The 7,263-nt window shown below is 50.9% G+C and overlaps 1 protein-coding gene across 2 annotated transcripts in view; it reads right to left on the bottom strand.

The window, feature by feature from the left end:
* The window catches only part of LOC116850614 (thyroid receptor-interacting protein 6-like), a 153,500-nt gene that overhangs the window by 108,040 nt on the left and 38,197 nt on the right, over positions 1–7,263 (bottom strand). The window contains exon 1 of one of the 2 annotated variants that reach the window (XM_032829112.1): positions 634–1,965. The exons of the other annotated variant lie outside the window; for it this stretch is intronic. The gene's annotated coding sequence lies outside the window, so the exon portion shown is untranslated. Of the gene's footprint in view, positions 1–633; positions 1,966–7,263 lie in introns of those variants that run through there. 2 annotated transcript variants of the gene reach the window in all.

Raw genomic sequence — 7,263 nt, 5'->3', positions numbered from 1 at the left:
ATATATATATATATATATATATATATATATATATATATATATATATATATATATATATATATATTTCCCGATAGATAGAGAGACGGTGCTTACATTCGCGATGGATATTTTAATTTTTAAATTCGCCATAAGTTTATGAATACCAGTTGAATTTACATTCAACGAATGTCATTTTTTCATGTGCACATACGATGCAAAGCGAGGCCAGGGATAATCTGGGCAGAGGCCTCGATTTTTTCCCCATCGAGCGCGTACCGAAAACTCCCGTTTTATTTTCCATTCATTAATACCGAGATATAATCTCCCTCCTCCTCTTCCTCCTCCGTCGATGCCATCGGCCGTAACTTTGTACCCGGCCGAAAACCGCTTCGAAAAGTTGCAGTATTCCGAATCGGAGAACTCTCATGAAATGTTCCCTCCACGCGTTCGACGCGATCAATCGATTTCCCCGCGCGACGCGACTCCGAAAGATCCGTCGAAAGAAAAACGCAGGAAGGAAGGGAGAGAGGGCCACTCGGTGCTTATCGGCGACGCAGATCTTACGCGTAAAGTTAAACTCTCCTTACTGCCCCCTCCCGCTCCAAAGCCCTTCCCCCATTTTCGAGAGAAGTGAGAAATGGATGCGTCACTCACCGCGATCGCCGGCATGCGTAGGCTGTTCAGCTGATCGCTCGCAAAATTCTCCGTAGGCGAGGCCGTCGATGTCGTCGATCGGCGCGAACGCGAAGAAGCAGCACTTGATTTCCTGTCACTGGGGGCGAGGATCCCTGGATCGCCGCGCGCGTAGATCGAAAAAAAAGCGGCGGCGTCGTCTCGTGGTCGCGTCACGGCGCGGCGCGCGGCGACGGCATCGCGAGCAGGTGTCCCGCCGAGTCCTCGTGCCGCGATGATGCTCGCGAGGATCCTACGTCCTGTCTGCGCACCACCACACACGGCCTCACTCACTCAATCACGCACGCACGCACGCCGTGAACCCGTGAGCGAGCGAACGAGCGACGTCTCCGCTTCTCAGGCTCGCGGACGCGCGCGCGGCCTCCTCGCGCGAGGAGCCTTAGCTTCTCGTTCTTCGGCGATCAGTGGGACGGCGCGAGTTCGCACACTTCTCTCACACGATCCATTCGCGATCGCGTGCGTCGAGCGTCGGTGTGTTTAGTCGATATCGCATTCTCTACACAACGAGTACTCTCTCGTCCCTTACGAATCCGCGCAACTCGCGACTTCGTCTTCGGCCTCTTCTCGCAAGATTCGCGTCTATCAGCGATTCTGTTTCTTCTCTTCTCTCTTTTGGCGATTTGACTGGCTGTGGCGGTCGAACGGTCGAAAGAACGATCTCGGATGACCTCGTGGATCGTAAACACATTCAGATCGTAAACACACTCCGGACACACACTCGCGATGATCCGCGGCGATCCGGTCTCTTGCGATCGCGCGTCTCTTTCTATCTCTCTTCGCTCTGGATCACCGAAGTACGTACCGCAGCGCAGCCTCACGTCCCGTTAACCCCCGAGATGCCACCTGTGTCAGTACACTCGGGAACATGAAAACGGGCAGCCGCGTGGCCTCACCTCGGAGAACGCGAACGGAACTCAATGGAGCTCTGCGTGACTCTCAACGTGACACATTCCGCGAACATGACCGAGAGAGGCGCGCGCGCGCGCGCGCCTGCCTGCCTGCCTGCCTGACCTCGACTTTTAATCCGACACGACGGGGCACTCGCTCTCTCGCACGGTCTCTTGCGGACGAGCTCTCTGCTTCTCTCTTTCTCAAGGCGAACCGGAGAGAACGTGAGCGCGTTCTCACACACCGCACGCGCGCACGAGAGACACACGGCAGAAAACGGAGCGACAGCGACGGCGACGGCGGCGGCGGTGGCGGCGGCAACAACGACGACGACGACGACGACGACGGTACAACGGCACGCACCGATCCGCGGTGCACGGTGTCGGGCGAACGAGTGGCAGCCAGAGGAGCCGCCGCGTCGTCGGCGTCCCCCACCGCGCGGCACGCATCAAAGTAGCGGGGGAGAGCAGGAGAGAGCGCGAGAGAGCGGCGTGCGCGGTGAGGACGAGGACCGGGCGCACAGGAGGGATGGAGCGCGGTCTTCGGAACCGCAGCGGCGGCAGCGGCGGAGGGTGCGGTGGATAGATGGACGTCAGGGGCGTGAGTGAAGGAGGGGCAACCGATACCGGTCCCTCCACGCCGCGGAACCCCTTTCCCCCCGCGAGGAGAGGAGCCCCTCCGCGGCGCGGCGCGCGCTCCACGCGACTTTGCGAGTGAAACATTTCGCGGGTTTTGTGGACGGGCGCGAGAGGGGTCGATGGAGGGTAGGAGGAGGGCTGAGCGCGCGCGAGGGCGACGGGAGGAGAGGAGTCGAGGTGGAAGAGAGGGTTTGGGTGGGAAGACAACAGTATTCCCGTTAATTGAACGACTCGCGCGAGCGCGGGGAGAGAGAGAAAGAGCGCAACAGAATGAGAAAGAGAGAAAGAGAGAGCGCAAGGAGAAGAGCATGTCGCGGGGGAGTAGAGGGGTGGATTACTTGCAGTAATTACTTATTTTTATTACGCTCCGCCTCGCCGTGTCTCGCGCTGCTCGCTCGCTCGCTCGCTCGTTGCCGCGACACGTCGGAAATCTTTTCTCGCGGCCGCAGTATTGCGGCTTTAGGTGGGCCGGAAACTGGGCCCTCCTGACTCGAGCGTTTCAGTATTAAATTAGGAAGAGGAGAAGGAGAGGTGCGTGAAAGAGTAAGCGCGCATTCGCGACGTACCGACGCTTGCTTCATCATCGTGCAAGATCGAATAATAATAATGAGACATAATAGATTGATGACGCTCGATTAATTAGGTTCGACGCAATTTCAAGCAGGTGCCGTCTGACAGAAAGAGGAGGAAGAACCGAGATTAACCCGGTGGTCCACATGAAACTTCACGACTGCTCCGAACAGATCGATCGAAAAATCGGGACCTGATTTTCCTCGAGAGCTGGGACGGTGCACACGCGGTGGCATGGCGTTCCCTAATCGGGGCAACCGGATACTTGAGGCCATCCGACGGGTGAACGAACCGGTAAAAGACTGGGTAAAACCGTCTCGGATCGGCGGCAAGTCGGTATGCGCCTCGCCGTCAGTTTTTCGAGTGATTACGTAGTAACACGTCGGACCATTACGCGAGAGTCTGCACACTCCTTAGTATCTTCCTATGTTTATTTTTTTTTCTATCATCACACATACGTTCAACCGCGAGAGTCGGCCAGCCGCGAGCCGATTTACATGCCTCAACACATACGCGATACGCGCCGATTTCCGTCTTGCGATTCGCATCTACGTCGTACTTTCCTCTTTTTTGGCCTCCATATCTCAGTTTCCCGCTTGACGAATGCAGCCTTGAGCGCGCGTCGTTCGAAAGTTCGATAAACATTAGACGCGGCGTCGAGCAGCGCCGTTTTATCCACGCAATCGCGACCTTGCAGCAATACGAACAACGCGGCGACTTTGTCGTGGATATGTTAATTCACCGTTGGCGCACAGCGAGCGCAGCGCCGTTTCTGCTGCTCGCTCGATCGGAGCGCGATCGTCTTACCCGAGACGTAAATTCGACGCGACGCTTTAACTCCGGCTCCAGCGTGGAACAGATCGTTTATTTTAGAATTAAATTCCAAGAGTGGAAAGGGGAGGAAGAGGAGTAAATAGTCCTTCCGAGTTTCGGCCGAACGCTCTGTTTCTCTCTCTCTCTCTCTCTCTCTCTCTCTCTCTCTCTCTCTCTCTCTCTCTCTCGCTCCCTCGCTCTCTTTTTCGCTCTCATCCCCGCGTTGCTACGGTCCGCGTTCACTGCCACGGTTGCCGGGCCCAGAGAGTGCACTTGTCAAAACTTTTATCTCAGCTCGCATCTACCGGCGAGAGAAAAACACGGAACGGCGATGCCGGACAATGGCGAGTCCTCCGGAAGGTCCCGCCGGCGGAGGAGCGAGCGATGAGAAAGAGAACAAGGCACAGAGGGAGAGAGAAAAAGAATAAGCCGACAGAGATTTCGGATAATTGCGGCGGATAGTTCGGAAAGGTGCCGACCGGCCGTACCTCGGCACGCCTGTCAGGACGCATTAGGATATCTACCGCGGATCCTGCGGGTCCGCGGGGTCTCGTTAGCGGATCTTAGGATTGTTCCTTTGGTAATCCAATAAGGATGAGATTCCGTGCGGCGGTTTTTCTAGCGGCGTCCGAGCGATCCACCGCGATCGACTAACGACCAGGGACGCGGGGGGAGGGAGAGTTGCGCCTTGAAACTCCGATAAATCGATCCTCTTCGACCAACTACCACCGACACCATCACTATCGGCAGCACTGCCACGGGACAGAATGAAGTTACTCCGGATTTACGTTAATCCCCGACTTGTTCGCGCGTCGAAATGATACATCTCGATGAATTTGTGCAAGTCACCCGACGATGTTCACCGGGGGGAGGGGAAAGTCACAAAGCGGATATCATATCGCGACTCGTCGTTCCCGTGATGCCCGCAGGTATATGCCTTGTGGTCACGTGGTGACCTTAGCTCGTTTCTGCTTTAGGGTGGTCGGCCCTTTGGACAGGTCAGTTCAAGATTCGGAAGCTGCATTCGGGGCGGGGCGGACGTCAGATAGAAAGCAGTTCTAATTTGATACCGAGTCGAGGGAGGCCAAACAAACACAGAGGAGCCGAATGTATCCGATAAGCTGCCGACCGTCACCACGCCGCCACTGGCCGCTACGAGTTTCGATAAAAACACGAAAAAAAGAAAAAAAAACAAAAAAAAAAGAATTACTGTACGCCGAATAATTGAATAACACTGGTGTGTGACGATTGTCGCACGTTACACTCGTCGCCGGGGCGAATTTCAATTTCAGATTAGTCTCGTTAATTGGACACCCAGCGAATAATCTGATTATGTTAGCAGCAGCACACCGTCTAGCACGCCGCAGACATTACGGCTGCATTTACCGCAAACAAGTTAAACTTAAGCTAACGGTAAACGCGCGTAATGAACACGCGCCGATATGCTCGCCGTCTCGCATTATATCGCGCCTCTTCCTCCCTTTCCCCCCTCTCTCTCTCTCTCTCTCTCTCTCTCTCTCTCTCTCTCTCTCTCTCTCTTCTCTGCCTCTCCCTCTCCCCTCGGTCCGAGTCTCTCGCCGAGAGGCTTCTCTCGTCGAGAGGCCCCATCGCCGTCTCGTCGTCGTCGATTCTCGCGGCTCTTGCTTTTTTTCCGCAAACTTCCGAAGGTCATTACGAGGTTCCCGAGAACGCCCGGGACTCGTAAAGCCGCGCTCGTAAAAATCGCCAAAATACACGCACCTTACATGGTAGCCTGGTAGCCTCGCGTAGGCGGTGTGTCATATCCCTGCAAAATCATTGCCACTAAAAATCAGAGGTTTCCGCGGCGAATTTACAACGGTCGTGGCCGCGTTCGAGAGGTGTTGAATATTTCCCGCCGCAGAAGAAGGAACGATGCGCCGCTTATTAAAAGCAAAACGTGAGGTCCAGAGGACTGAGGGGGAAGAGCGAGGGAACATTCCCGAGGGTGGCGGGTTTCCGGCTCTGTCCTCGAGATACGTTTTCGTTGTTCATCGCGACCGAGCTTCCGAAGTCTCAGCATCACGCACTTCAAAATTTTCTCCCACACAGACCACCGTCAATTCCCAATCCGCGCGACCGCGAAAAAATCAATTTTCTCGTCTCACCGAACGGACAAGTGTACGTAAATTTGACGACAACTTTACTAATAAGTTTGTAAAGGTTGTGTCCCTTATGAGTGGCTCGTATTTATAGCAAGGAATGACAAAAAAGGCCATTCAATTACGTCACATCATGAGAAGGAAATAAAAAGCATAAAACGTCCCTCGTGTATTCTGTGTATCAAAATTTTTTGCATCAAAATATTATACTCCATGGAAATAATTTCATTTCGTTAAATTTCGTGTTTAATAAACAAAATTTTGATTTTAAATTATTTAGTTTTTCATAAACACAATCTCTACTGATCATAATTATAAAATAAAGTAATTAATTTGATATTGTATATAACATATATTTGTTAATTTTAAAAAATATAGTAGCACAATCTAATTTTAATTATTACTTACAATATGATTATAACATATTTTTATTATTCTAAATAAGGGGAAGAGGTAATACCCTATATGTCATAATACCATATATTGGGAGGGAGTTCAAACTTTGTGAGGAAAGAGAGGAGAAAAAATACTCAAATTTCGCGTGACGTAATCATTGAATAAAAACATGAGAGAAACATGAAAAGGACGATTCGCACAATTCGCTCGGAGCAACATATGCAAAATGTAATGTGAAAATCTAAATGTAACTTTTAGTAAAGGATGTGACCAAATAGCATATAGCCGATGCTCCTCAATTTCTTTGTATTCGATTTTCCAATTAATTTGGTTATAAAACCAAAGATAATCACGAGTAAATTATAAATAACCATAAGTTTCACAGTGTACTCTGTTTTGTCACTTTGTCATTACTATGTGCGTCATCTGATATCTCGGATACGGCCACTGCCATGATTTTGTTACTCTCGATGAGAACTTGAATGATATGATGCAAATAATACTTGGCATGTGTGAATAAAGATATTTTGTTTATATAATTGTATTCTTTAATACTTTTGGTGACGTCATTTATCAAACTTGAAAATCCTCGAAAAAGGTACAATTTGAACCTTATATATTTGTAATATACTCGTGACTATCTTTCGTGTTATAACAAAATTAATTAAGAAATCGAATACGAAAAAATTAAGGATCTTGTTGTTATTGCATCTGTATAACAGAAAATTTCCATCCTAATATGACGGAAATTCAATGATTAAGTCAATACAGTATGTCTACCTCATATGATTAATACCATCGTAGAATTTCTGTCGTCGATCGTTTCACGTCGTGATAATCATGAGAGTCTATCTGTGCCTATTCTCGCGTTTTCGACTTGGCAGTTGGATTTTCGAATACTTCGACGTCGCGTATTGACTACTGGCGATTACGGGGATCCGCCGTCGTTTTCGGAAAACGCGGAGCGCGCGGCAACAAAGAGAGCCGCGAATATGCGCGCACGATGCTTGAGGATCGGCCCTCGGGACTTTCTCGGGGCAAATATGTTTTCGCGGTAAATTTGGCCGAGTAAATGTGACGTCGCGGGGCACCCTTAGCTTTATTAGCCTCCCCTTGTCCCCTTCGCCTCTCTCTCTCTCTCTCTCTCTCTCTCTCTCTCTCTCTCT

Source organism: Odontomachus brunneus, unplaced genomic scaffold (genome assembly GCF_010583005.1).
Source record: "Odontomachus brunneus isolate Ranch 3 - 2012 unplaced genomic scaffold, Obru_v1 Obru_scaffold_150, whole genome shotgun sequence".
Lineage (NCBI taxonomy): Eukaryota > Metazoa > Arthropoda > Insecta > Hymenoptera > Formicidae > Odontomachus > Odontomachus brunneus.
The sequence above is the reverse complement of the archived record's forward strand: the minus strand, read 5'-3'. Positions and strand labels throughout refer to the sequence as shown.